Source organism: Heptranchias perlo, chromosome 2 (genome assembly GCF_035084215.1).
Source record: "Heptranchias perlo isolate sHepPer1 chromosome 2, sHepPer1.hap1, whole genome shotgun sequence".
Lineage (NCBI taxonomy): Eukaryota > Metazoa > Chordata > Chondrichthyes > Hexanchiformes > Hexanchidae > Heptranchias > Heptranchias perlo.
Genome location: NC_090326.1, coordinates 2,184,137 through 2,197,236, shown reverse-complemented (window position 1 = coordinate 2,197,236; position 13,100 = coordinate 2,184,137). Strand labels below are relative to the sequence as shown.

Sequence of the window (13,100 nt, the reverse complement as noted above, 5' to 3'; positions counted from 1 at the left end):
TGTGCAGAGGATTGGAAAAGAAGTGCGATTGGAGATAATGGGCCTGGGGCACTGAGAACATCTCTTGAGCGTTATGATGTTTGGTGTCTGAAAGAAGCAGGGAGATGAGATCTTTGTGTCTGTTTATCCTGGTATCTGCAAAATCCATTGTCTCTCAATGCCCAGCATCTTTCTTCCCCCCTGCCTGTTTCCCAGGTCAGGTTTTTTTTTCCGTTCAGTCATGCAATTGCATCGAACATCTAATTCACCGGCATCTGGGGGAGCAGAGGAAAGTGGAGGAAAAGAATTGACAGAAGCAGAAGGAGATGGAACGTGGTGGCAGAATCTTGCGTGTGCCATTTGCATGAAATGAGACTTGACAGCCTGGCGTTGCCTTGCATAATTCCCAGGAGCAGCACTGATCTGATGCATGTGTTTTGGAAATGGAAACAGTTACACCAGCAGCTAGTGGTAGTATTTCCCCTCACTGTCCTTTTCATGTGCCTGCCGACCCGCACTTGGTGCTGTCATTGTCTGAACAAGTCTTCGGTATTCTGACAGAAAATGCCATTTGGTGCGAGCAGCTTGTCTGGGGCCAAATTGACCTGAATTTGAAAGAGACAAGTTGGAAAGGCAGCGTTGGTCTGCTTGCTTGCAGAACAATTGCAATGTATTCCCTGGTGGTCTAGTGGTTAGGATTCGGCGCTCTCACCGCCGCGGCCCGGGTTCGATTCCCGGTCAGGGAAAGTAATTTTCTTACTGCTACTCGATCTGATACCAAAGTACCCCTGCTGGGCACGAAGCTTGTTTCTGATCACCTTTTCACCACTGCTGCTTCTGCCTCAAAAGCCAACAGCCCATCACTGCTTCATCTTACAACCCATTATATCGGCACACAATGCACTTTTTGCCTTGCATAAAATGACTGCTTTTTTAAAGTCGTGACGCTCGTCAAAGTTTTTTTGCGTGAAGTTTTTGTTGCTATTTGTATCAAGATTTGGAAAAGTCCTGCTACCTGACACTTTAATTGTCGCCAACCTTTAACTGTAGCTCACAATGTCCGAACATCTCCATCTCCATAACTACTTCATCACCGTTTTCTTCAAATTAAGTCCCGGTGTGAAAAATGCACAATTTCAAAGCAACGTATGCAGGATTGGGAAGAGAGTGCGAGTGGAGACAATGAGCCTGGGACAGCGAGAACATCTCTTAAATATTAAGATATTCAGTATCTGAAAGACGTCAAACCAACCAAAATTCCCCTTATCAACATCATCCTTTTCACCACCACTGCTCCTGCCTTAACAACCAGCAGTCGATCATTCTTTAATCTTCCAACCCATTATCGCGATACACAACACACTTTCTTGCCTTGTGTAAAATGCCTACTTTTTGAAAGTCCGCATGAAGTTTTCTTGCCATTTCTGTCGAGATTTGGAAAAGACCTGCTGCTTTACACTTTAAATGTTACCAACCTTTATTTGCAGCTCACAGCTTCAGAACACGTCGGAGTGATACATTTAGGTAGGAAGAAAGGGGAGAGGCAATATAAACTAGAGGGCGCAACTCTAAAAGTGAGAGAGGAACAGAGAGATCTGGGGATATATGTGCACAAAATCATTGAAGGTGGCAGGGCAGGTTGAGAAAGCAGTTAAAAAAAGTATACGGGATCCTGGGCTTTAAAATAGAGGCCTAGAGTACAAAAGTATAGAAGTCATGATGAACCTTTGTAAAACACTGGTTCGGCCACAACTGGAGTATTGTTTCCACTTCTGGGCACTGCACTTCAGGAAAGACGTGAAGGCCTTCGAGAGGGTGCAGAAGAGGTTTACTCGAATGATTCCAGGGATGAGGGACGTTAGTTACGTGGATAGACTGGAGAAGCTGGGGTTGTTCTCCTTGGAACAGAGAAGGTCACGAGGAGATTTGATAGAGGTATTCAAAATCATGAAGGGCCTAGACAGAATAGATAGAGACAATCTGTTCCCATTAGCAGAAGGGTCAAGAACCAGAGGGCATAGATTGACCAATGAACCAAAGGTGACATGAGAAAAAAAATACACTGCAAGTGGTTAGGATCTGGAATGCACTGCCTGAGGGAGTGGTTCAGGCAGATTCAATCGTGGCCTTCAAAAGGGAACTGGGTAAGTACTTGAAAGTAAAAAAAAATGAAGGGCTACAAGGAAAGGGTGGAGGAGTGGGACTAGCTGGATTGCTCTTGCATAGAGCCAGTGCAGATTCGATGGGCCGAATGGCCTTTTCCCGTGCTGTAACCATTCTAGGATTCTATGATAACAGTCACTGTTATCATTAGCCTTTTATGTATCTTGTTGTGCTGCACTGCACCTCCTTAACAACACTAGCTGATCACAGCACCACTTTCTTCAAATTGAATTGCAGTGTGAAAAAATGCACGGTTTCAAAGAAAGGCAACGTGTTTAAGATTGGAAGGAGAGTGCAACTGGGGATAATTGGCTTGGAACAGTAATCGCTTGAACATTATGGTATTCATTATCTGAAAGAAGAACGAAGATGATATATTTGTGTATTCTTATCAGTTTCGAAAAGAAGCAAGGCGATGAGATACTTGTGTCTATTCATCTTGATCTCGACAAAATCCACCACCTCTCAATGCACAACATCTTTCTTTCCCACTCACTGCTCTGTAAGAAAGGCTTGGTTTCATTAATTCTCTGTGTTTGCATCACACATCTAATTCACCTGGAAGATCAGGCCTTGTCTTCCAGTCATAAGTCATCACACTGTGCTGATACTATGTTAGCAACTCAAGATTAGCTGTTCATGTTCATGGAATACATTCGAAACAATTTTTCGAGAACAATATGTCGAGAAACCAACTAGGGAACAGGCTATTTTAGATATAGTATTGTTTAATGAGACAGGGTTAATTAGTAAACTTATTGTAAAGGATCTTCTGGGGAAGACTGATCTTAATATGATAGAATTTCATATGAATTTGAGAGTGATATAGTTACCTAACTCGTCCGAAACTAGGGTCTTAAATTTATACAAAGCCAATTACGTAAGTATGAGGAGCGAGTTGGCTAAAGTATATTGGGAAATTAGATTAAAAGCTATGATGGCAGATAAGCAATGGTGAACATTTAAAGAAATAATTCATAATTATCAATGAGGATCCCTTGAGGATTAAAAACTCTTCCGAAAAAGTGGTCCATCCGTGGCTAACCAGAGAAGATAAGGATAGTATTAGGTTATAGGAAGAGGCTTAAAATGTTGTCAAAAAGAGTAGTAAGCCTGAGGATTGGGAGTGTTTTAGAAATCAGAAAAGGATGACCAAGACATTGATAAAGAGGGAGAAAATAGAACGAGAGCAAACTAGCAAGAAATATAAAAATAGATTGTAAGAGCTCCTACAAGTATGTAAAAAGGAAGAGATTAGCGAAAGTAAACGTGGATTCCTTGGAGGCAGAGACAGGAGAAATTATAATGGAGAATAAGGAAATGGTAGAGACGTTACACAAATATTTTGTATCGTCTTCACAGTAGAAGATGCAAAAAACACACCAGAAATAGTGGGGAATCAAGGGTCTAATGAGAGTAAGGAACTTAAAGTAATTAAGATCAGTAAAGAAAAAGTACTGGAGAAATTAATGGGACTAAAAGCCAACAAATCCCCTGGGTCTGGTGGCCTACATCCTAGAGTTTTAAAAGAGGTGGCTGCAGAGACAGTGGATGCATTGGTTTTGATGTTCCACAATTCAATAGATTCTAGAAAGATCCCCGTGAATGAATGGTGGCAAATGTAACCCTGCTATTCAAGAAAGGAAGGAGATAAGAAACAGGGAACGACAGGCCAGTTAGCCTGATATTACTGGTAGGGGAAATGCTAGATTCTATGACTCGGGACGTGGTAACAGGACACTTAGAAAATCAAAATATGATTAGGCAAATTCAACACAGTTTTACGAAACGGAAATCGTGTTTGACAAATCTATTGGAGCCTGTGAGGGTGTAACTAGCAGGGTAAATAAGGGGAAACCAGTGGATGTAATATATTTAGATTCTCAAAAGGCATTCGATAAGGTGCCACACATGAGATTGTTACAGAAGTTTAGGCCTCATGGCATTGTGTGTAATATATTAGCATGGATTGAGGGTTGGTTGATCGACAGAAAACAGAAAGTCGGAATAAACGGATCATTTCCGGATTGGCAGGTTCCAACTAGTGGGGTGCCACAAGGATCGTGGGAAAGTAAGCTGTGAGGAGGACGCAAAGAGGATGCAAAGTGATATAGACAGATTAAGTGAGTGGTTGAGAAAGAGGCAGATAGTGTATAATGTGGGAAAATATGAAATTATTCACTTTGGTAGGAAGAATAGAAAAGCAGAATATTTTTTTTAAAGTGAGAAATTAAGAAATGTTGCTAGTCAGAGGGATTTGGGTGTCCTTGTACACGGATCACAGAAAGCCAACATGCCGGTACAGCAAGCAATTAGGAAAGCAAATGGTATTTTGCCCCCTATGGCAAGGGGTTGAAGTACAAGACTAAGGAAGCCTTGCTGCAATTACATAGGGACTGGGTGAGACCATACCTGCAGTACTGTCTACAGTTTTCATCTCCTTACCTGAGAAACGATATACTTGCATTAGGGAGGAAGCAACAAAGGTTCACTAGATTCATTCCTGTTTTTTTTTATTCGTTCACTGGATGTGGGCGTAGCTGGCAAGGCCAGCATTTTTATTGCCCATCCCTAATTGCCCTCGAGAAGGTGGTGGTGAGCAGCCTTCTTGAACCGCTGCAGTCCGTGTGGTGACGGTTCTCCCACAGTGCTGTTAGGAAGGGAGTTCCAGGATTTTGACCCAGCGACAATGAAGGAACGGCGATACATTTCCAAGTCGGGATGGTGTGTGACTTGGAGGGGAACGTGCAGGTGGTGTTGTTCCCATGTGCCTGCTGCTCTTGTCCTTCTAGGTGGTAGAGGTCGCGGGTTTGGGAGGTGCTGTCGAAGAAGCCTTGGCGAGTTGCTGCAGTGCATCCTGTGGATGGTGCACACTGCAGCCACAGTGCACCAGTGGTGAAGGGAGTGAATGTTTAGGGTGGTGGATGGGGTGCCAATCAAGCGGGCTGCTTTATCCTGGATGGTGTCGAGCTTCTTGAGTGTTGTTGGAGCTGCACTCATCCAGGCAAGTGGAGATTATTCCATCACACTCCTGACTTGTGCCTTGTAGTTGGTGGAAAGGCTTTGGGGAGTCAGGAGGTGAGACGGTTGTCCTTTGAGGAGAGATTGAGTAGAATGGGCCTATACTCTCTGAAGTTCATAATAATGAGAGACCAAGTGGAGCAAGTGTCAATGGGGGAGTATTGGGGGAGTATTTAGGCAGCAGCGATCATCGTATGATAAGATTTAGAATAGCTATGGAATAGGACACGGACCACTCTAAAGTAAAAATGCACAATTAGAAGAGGGCCAATTTCAATGGGATGAGAACAGATCTGGCCCAGGTACATTGGAATCAAAGATTGGCAGGCAAAACTGTAATTGAACAATGGGCGGCCTTTAAGGAGGAGATGGTTTGGATACAGTCTCCGCATTCGCAAGAGGCAGAAAAGTAGGGCAAATAAATCCAGAGCTCCCTAGATGACAAAAGAGATGGTGAGTAATATGAAATGTAATAAAGGGGCTTAAGACAGATGTCAGGTTGATAACATAAGTGAGAACGAGGCAGAATATAGAAAGTTCAGAGGGGAAATGAAAAAAGAAATAAGAGGGGCAAAGAGAGATTATGAGAATAGACTAGCAGTCAACATAAAAGGGAATCCAAAAGTCTTCTACAGGCATGTAAACAGTAAACGGGTAGTAAGAGGAGGGGTGGGGCTAATTAGGGACCATAAAGTGGGTCTAATCATGGAGGCAGAGGGGATGGCTGTGGTATTAAATGAATACTTTGCATCTGTCTTTACCAAGAAAGAAGATGCTGCCAGAGTCTCAGTAAAGGAAGATATAGTTGAGATACTGAATGGGTTAAAAATTGATAAAGAAGAGTTACTTGAAAGGCTAGCTATAATTGAAGTAAATAGGTCACCCGGTCCGGATGAGATGCATCCGAAGTTGCTGAGGGAAGTAAGGGTGGAAATTGCAGAGGCACTGGCCATAATCTTCCAAACATCCTTAGATACTGGGATGGTGCCAGAGGTCTGGAGAATTGCGAATGTTACACCCTTGTTCAAAAAATGGTGTAAGGATAAACCGAGCAACTATTGGCCAGTCAGTTTAACCTCAGTGGTGGGAAACTTTTAGAAACGATAATCCAGGACAGAATTAACATTCACTTAGACGAGGGCGGATTCATTAGGGAAAGCCAGCACGGATTTGTTAAAGGCAAATCTTGGTTAACTAACCTGATAGATTTTTTTTGATGAGGTAAGAGAGAGGGTAGATGAGGGCAATGCAGTTGATGTGGTGGAAATGGACTTTTTAAAGGCGTTTAATAAAGCGCCTCATGGTAAGCTTAGCATCAATATTGCGGCCCATAGAATAAAGGGGACAGTAGCAACATGGATACAGAATTGGCTAAGGGGCAGGAAACAGAGGGTATTGGTGAACGGTTGCTTTTTGGTCTAGAGGGAGGGGTAGAATGATTTTTCCCAAGGTTCAGTGATGGGACCACTGCTTTTCTTGATATATGTTAATGACTGGGACTTGGGTGCACATGGCACATTTTCAAAATTTGCCGATGCAGCAAAACTTGGAAGGGTAGTAAACAGTGAGGAGGATAGTGATAGACGTCAAGAGGATATAGACAGGCTGGCGGCATGGACGAACACAGATAAATTTAACACAGAAAAATGCGAAGTGGTACATTTCAGTGGGATGAACGAGGAGAGGCAATATAAACTAGAGTGCACAACTCTAAAAGGGGTACAAGAACAGAGAGATCTGGGGAATATGTGCACAAATCGTTGAAGGTGGCAGGGCCGGTTGAGAAAGCGGTTAAAAAAGCATTCAGGATCCTGGGCTTTATAAATAGAGGCACAGAGTACAAAGTATGGAAGTCATGATGAACCTTTATAAAACAATGGTTCAGCAATAAATGGAGTATTGAGTTCACTTCTGGGCACCGCACTTTAGGAAAGATGTGAAGGCCTTAGAAAGGGTGCAGAAGAGATTTGCTAGAATGATTCCAGGGATGAGGGATTTTAGTTACATGGATAGACTGGAGAAGTTGGGGTTGTTCTCCTTGGAACAGAGGTGGTTGCGAGGGGGTTTGTTAGAAGTATTCAAAATCATGATGGGTCTAGACAGAGTAGATAGAGAGAAACTGTTCCCATTGGCAGATGGGTCAAGGACCAGAGGACATAGATTTAAGGTGATTGGCAAAAGAACCAAAGGTGACATGAGGAAAAACTTTTTTACACAGCGAGTGGTTGTGATCTGGAATGCACTGACCGAGGGGGTGGTGGAGACAGGTTCAATCATGGCCTTCAAAGGGGAACTGTACAAATGCGTGAAAGGAAAAAGAATGCAGGCTACGTGGATAGGGTAGGGGAGTTGGACTAGCCCACTCCCTCTTTCATAGAGCCAGCATGGACTCGATGGACTGAATGGCCTCCTTTTGTTCTGTAACCTTTCTATGATTCTATGATCTCATTAAAAGCTATAAAATTCTGAGAGGTCTTGACGAGGTAAATGCTCGGAGGCTGTTACCCCTAGATGGAGAGTTTAGAACAAGGGGTCATAGTCTAAAGATACGGGGTCGGCCATTTAGGATCGAGATGAGGAAAAGTTTCTTCACTCAGACGGTTGTGAATCTTTGGAGTTCTCTACCCCAGACGGCTGTGGATGCTCAGTTATTAATTATATTCAAAACTGAGATGGATAGATTATTGGACACTAAGGGTATCAGGCAGGAAAGTGGATTTGAGGCCGAAGATCAGCCATGATCTTATTGAATGGCGGAGCGGCTCGAGAGGCATGAGGTCTACTCCCGCTCCGATTTCTTATGTTTTTATGTTGGTCCGCTGGAAGGGAAGAACTTGCCAGATGTTTTAAAATTTATAGCCTGATCAGGAGTTTAGAACCTGGAACCTCTGATCGTTACCTTCATTTCTAAAAGCCTGATACTCTACCGACTGAGCTACCCAGGCTCTAAATTATGCAGGCCTCCATCCAACAAATTCATGGAAGGGCTCCGAATTATCCCTTATGGACGTCGAACGAGGGTGAGTGTCCCTTTTATAAAATTCTCAGCAACGTGTTGAGGAGAGCCCTTGTTTCTGTTGAACATGGTTTCATAAACATGGAGAGCGAACTCGTGAGTTTAAAATTCTTCATCTTTGTCCCAAATGTCTTGTCATTCGTCAGCATTAATTAAAAAGAACACTTTATCTAGCGGCTCAAAAACTAAACTTGTCCCACACAGGAACTGGAAAAGGCCTCTCGACCTTTCAGCCGGTCAACGACTGAAAGAGGAATAATTTCTCCCGTTACACAGTGACACCAGGCAGCATGTTTCCCCTCAGAATTTCCCCGACACAGCACTTCAAACAGATGAATACCTGCTTCACGCAAAGAAGAATTGTGTGTTTGGTTCTTCAGATTTAAAGATCTTATGCCGGCCCCTTTGCCATATCAGCTGTCGCAAATAGCCCCCTCTCCCCCCTACAAAAAAATAAACTCGCACCTACTATTGCAACCCGATAGGCCAGAAGGGCCTCAGTGCCCACACTGGAACAGGACGAAGTCGATGCCTTATGGAACTTCCTGGTTTACCGTGAAATAAAAACAGAAAATGCTGGAAAAGTGCTGAAATCTGTTAACTCTTTAACATCTTCCAGTTCTGTCGAAAGGTCTTCGACCTGAAACGTTAACTCTGTTTCTTTCTCCACAGATGCTGCCTGACTTGCTGACCTCCTCCAGCATTTTCTGGTTTTGTTTCAGATTTCCAGCATTCGCAGTATTTTTCTTTTGAGAAACCAGTTGGTGATTTTTGACCAAAAATAGTGACACAGAGGGGCTTATCTGGCATTTGAACCCGAGACCTCTCGCATTTCAATCTCCATCTAAACGATGATTCTGAAAGAATCCAAGAGCTTGCTATTCTTTCCGAGAGAGCGGAAGATGTTGAGAAATGTGCTGAAGAATTCCCTGTAAATCATTAATGGTGCAAATTCTCCCATACATTTGATAATGGACTTTCACAAAGACTTTTAACCCTTTTTATATGCTTGAGGGACCAACGCATTGGTACATCCGGGTTAGTTGGAAAGACTGCCCTTGTGTGGGGAGGAACGGGTTAAACGGCTGAGGGAATCTGTTTGTTCCCTGAATCTCTCACAAACTCAGACTAATGAAAGTAAGAGGAGGTTAGTGAAGGAATTGTCAGGAAATTAAGAGGAGGTTAGCGAAGGAAAGGTCAGAGAATTATGAGGAGGTTAGTGAAGGAAAGGTCAAAGAAGTAAGAGGGGGTTAGTGAAGGAAAGGTCAGAGAATTAAGAGGAGGTTAGTGAAGGAATGGTCAGAGCGGTAGTTATTTCGTAGGTTTCGGAGGTCGGAGGGTCAGTTAGCAAGGTGATTTTTCCCCAAGTTCTGCCATTTCCATTGCTATTTACAAACCGTTTGTTTATTTAATGTTTAAATCATCACAGCCGAATATAAACTTATCTGTTCTCTCTGCTGATATTGAATGACCCGCCGTGTGTTTCAAGTATTTTATATTTTTGTTTAAAGCTCGTATTTAGGATGAACCGATGGACTTCAAAACCTGCCGTCGATGGAGGTCGAGTTGGTTTTCTGGAAGCAGCAAATCTCACTGGGCAGGAACAAGTGACCTCCAGCCGAATGTACAAAAAATAGTTCCCTATGTGAATAAAAATGAAAATGTCCCGAGTGCATTTTAAACAGTCGCCTCCAGAGGAGATCGTGATCGGGAGGCCGCTGGTCCACCCTGATTATGGGAGCAAACACTGGTGACAGCCTTCCTGAGCCAAATGTGTGTGTGCGTGTGTGAGTTGGTCCTGAATCGGTCCCCATCAGTGTAGGGTGGGCCGGCAGGCGCCTGGCAGACACGACTCGGAACGGGACTCGCTTCTCTCCGGCGTCACCAACTGGTTTAGAGATTACCGCTCTGCCTGCTGCTGTTACCCGGCCTCCCACACTCTGGGTGCTCCGCGGAGGTCGGTCCTGATTTCTCTCTTATGGCCCCGGCCCAACTGTTTACTGTTAAACGGAACGCTTCTGATATCAAGTCAGTCAAAAGCGTGTGCAAGTCACAAAGCGGGTAGCTCGGCTCAGGGACTGGCGACTGGTTTGAAATTGGGTCATTGTTTAAATCTGTTCAAGGATTGTATAATAGTAATTAACATCATTAACTTTGATAAGATAACATTTTTTTCCTGTTATTTTCCATTTACATCCTCGCCAGTTTTATATAGAATCATGTCATTTTGTTTAAGGGATGTGGTGGAATAAATTGAAGAATCCCCTGCTTATCCAAACTCGTACGTTAGATTTGGACCCTCACCTAGTTTGGAATGAGTTCAGCAATAGTATAAATATACCAGTAACATCCCCGAAACCTCAGCGGGTAAATTTGTTCCGATACATAGTGACGGTTCCAATTTCCATTGCAGTTCCCAATCAACAAAATCCAGAGGCTGACTTGGGCTTGACAAACTGTGATACAGATTAATTTCAAACCAGGAAAGAAGGTAGTTGATATAAAGTGTTATGTATTATCTCTTTCTGTTTCAGATTTGCAACTTATCTGTTTATGTGACTGACAGCAATGGCTGAAAGGAAGCCCAGTGACTGGGCAACAAGCTGCACTGAGTCATTGGCCTGCGTTACAGACCGGCTCCTTGGACCTGCTCATTTCAGCTCATCAAATTTTAAGCTAATTACTGAAAGGGAGGATGGTGAATAACAGCTCGAAGAATCAACTCTCTCTACAACTGGGGACTGAGCATTCCACCATACAGATATTTAGGAGCAACATTCTGAGGCAATATGATTTTCGGTTGTGCAATTGTTTAGGGCGATCGGCTATTAACATTTCCATGTAACCACCAAAACCAGGACTTACCTAGAAAGTCGGGAGAGGGAAATAAAGATGTTGGAACGAATCTTTTGGCTTGTGAACATTTCGATCGGAGTTAAAGAAACAATTGGTGTATTCCAAAATGCATCTACTTATTAGTGTCGCTGTGTGGCTCCTCCTGGCTACCGTGTTCCAATAACATATGAGAGGTTGAAAGCTACGCTTTAGTATTGCTTGTTCACAGCAAGGAGGCTGCGGTTTTGGAGCCACAAACTATGATATTGACCCATCTACAAATTGTGTGAATTGACTTCATCTTTAAACCAGCGCTTGAGACCGCTCAGCCAGGATAATTTCCACCCTACCCTTCAGGAGCTAATTTTATAGGAAGAGAATGGCTGCAAGCAAGAATTCTACCCTGAAGCACCAATGCTCGCACGGCAGCAGGCTGCATTTGTCCAGTTGGAAACCTTTCTGAAAGATCATTCAGTCTGACAGAGCTGGAAATCCAGCAGATTAACATTTGCTCTGAGCAGATAATTTGCCTCCTTCTTGAGGGTATTTCTGAGGGGATTAATCATCATGAATTCGGGTGGGACTGGAGCCACTTTTTTGATTCATTCATGGGATGTGGGCGTCGCTGTCGGGGCCAGCATTTATTGCCCATCCCTAATTGTCCTAGAGAAGATGGTGGTGAGCCGCCTTCTTGAACCGCTGCAGTCCGTGTGGTGACGGTTCTCCCACAGTGCTGTTAGGAAGGGAGTTCCAGGATTTTGACCCAGAGACGATGAAGGAACGGCGATATATTTCCAAGTCGGGATGGTTTGTGACTTGGAGGGGAACGTGCAGATGGTGTTGTTCCCACGTGCCTGCTGCTCTTGTCCTTCTAGGTGGTGGAGGTCGTGGGTTTGGGAAAAAGCTCTCAGTCTCTCTCACTCCGTGAGTGGATGTAAACTGACAGAAGAAGCCGGAGCAAAGGACTGAGCCGTTTAGTTTGTTTCCTTTTCCTTCGGGCAAGTACAGTTGGAGAGAGTGATTTCTGTTTCCTGATGGACGAATAACTGGAATGAGCGATGTATCTGTTTCCCATGGTACCCGTGAACATCCGCGTTTATATCTCACATTGACAGTGATATTGTCCTTCGTTACTAATTGTAGGAATCTTTGGACAAGGTTCAATCACACTTCAGAAGTCCAGAAGCACAAAGACATGTAGTCACCTCATGGAGACGTCGCATAGAGGCTAGATAAGTTTGCAGGTTTACCTGGAGCTGTAAATGTACAAACTCTTTCCAATGTACAATCTCCCCCCGCCAACAGCAATTAAGTTCTAACTGATCTGAGACTTTGGTCATTTATGGTCATTATAATTTGTGGAGTTAAAGCAGCAGCAAAATCCGTTGTGTGTTATATACATAGCGCGTCTGTCAATATAAAACATTGACATCAAACCTATCATGAGCAATGCCACAGGGAGTATGTTGGTTAACGGAGAGTCCCGCCTCTCGCAAGTGTTTTCTCAGTCACAAATCCGCCATCACCCCTCGGTGTCATACTTCAAAGTCACGCCTGTATATACACGCATTTGTGTTTCAGACTTCTACAGGAAGGTCAACAAATCACAAGTGAATATGGAAGGAACAAACAAATCAAATATTTAATATTGTTAATATATAGAAAATTCACCATAAATGACTGTGGAAAAAATGAAGCAAACGGATCAAGATGAAGAATTAGCAAAACGTAACAATCAAGGAAATGAGTAGTGGAACAGATCATATCCCTACAAATAGTTTTTGAACTATCTTTTCAGTTTTCATGTTAGTTTCACCGTTACGTTCGGGATGGAACATCCCGACCGAGCGCTGGCGTGTCTCTCCGATTGTGAGAGGCGGAAGCAGCAACAGCCAGACCGCCTTCAGCGCAGCGGAAAATCCCCACTCTTCAGCAAAACTTGTAACTGACTCTGTGGCGCAATGGATAGCGTGGTGGGCTTCTACTTAAGAGTTGACGAGACGTTCAAAAGCTGTGGGCTTGAGTCCCACCAGAGTTGAATTTTAGTTCGTAGTTCCGGCGCTGGAAAGTGAAATGTTGCAGCAAA

At 43.6% G+C, this 13,100-nt stretch overlaps 1 non-coding gene across 1 annotated transcript; it reads left to right on the top strand.

Moving 5' to 3' along the window:
- Positions 1-653: 653 nt before the first annotated feature.
- trnae-cuc (transfer RNA glutamic acid (anticodon CUC)) lies at positions 654-725 on the top strand. Its single transcript has one exon. It is a non-coding gene; the product is annotated as a tRNA-Glu (tRNA).
- Positions 726-13,100: the final 12,375 nt, after the last annotated feature.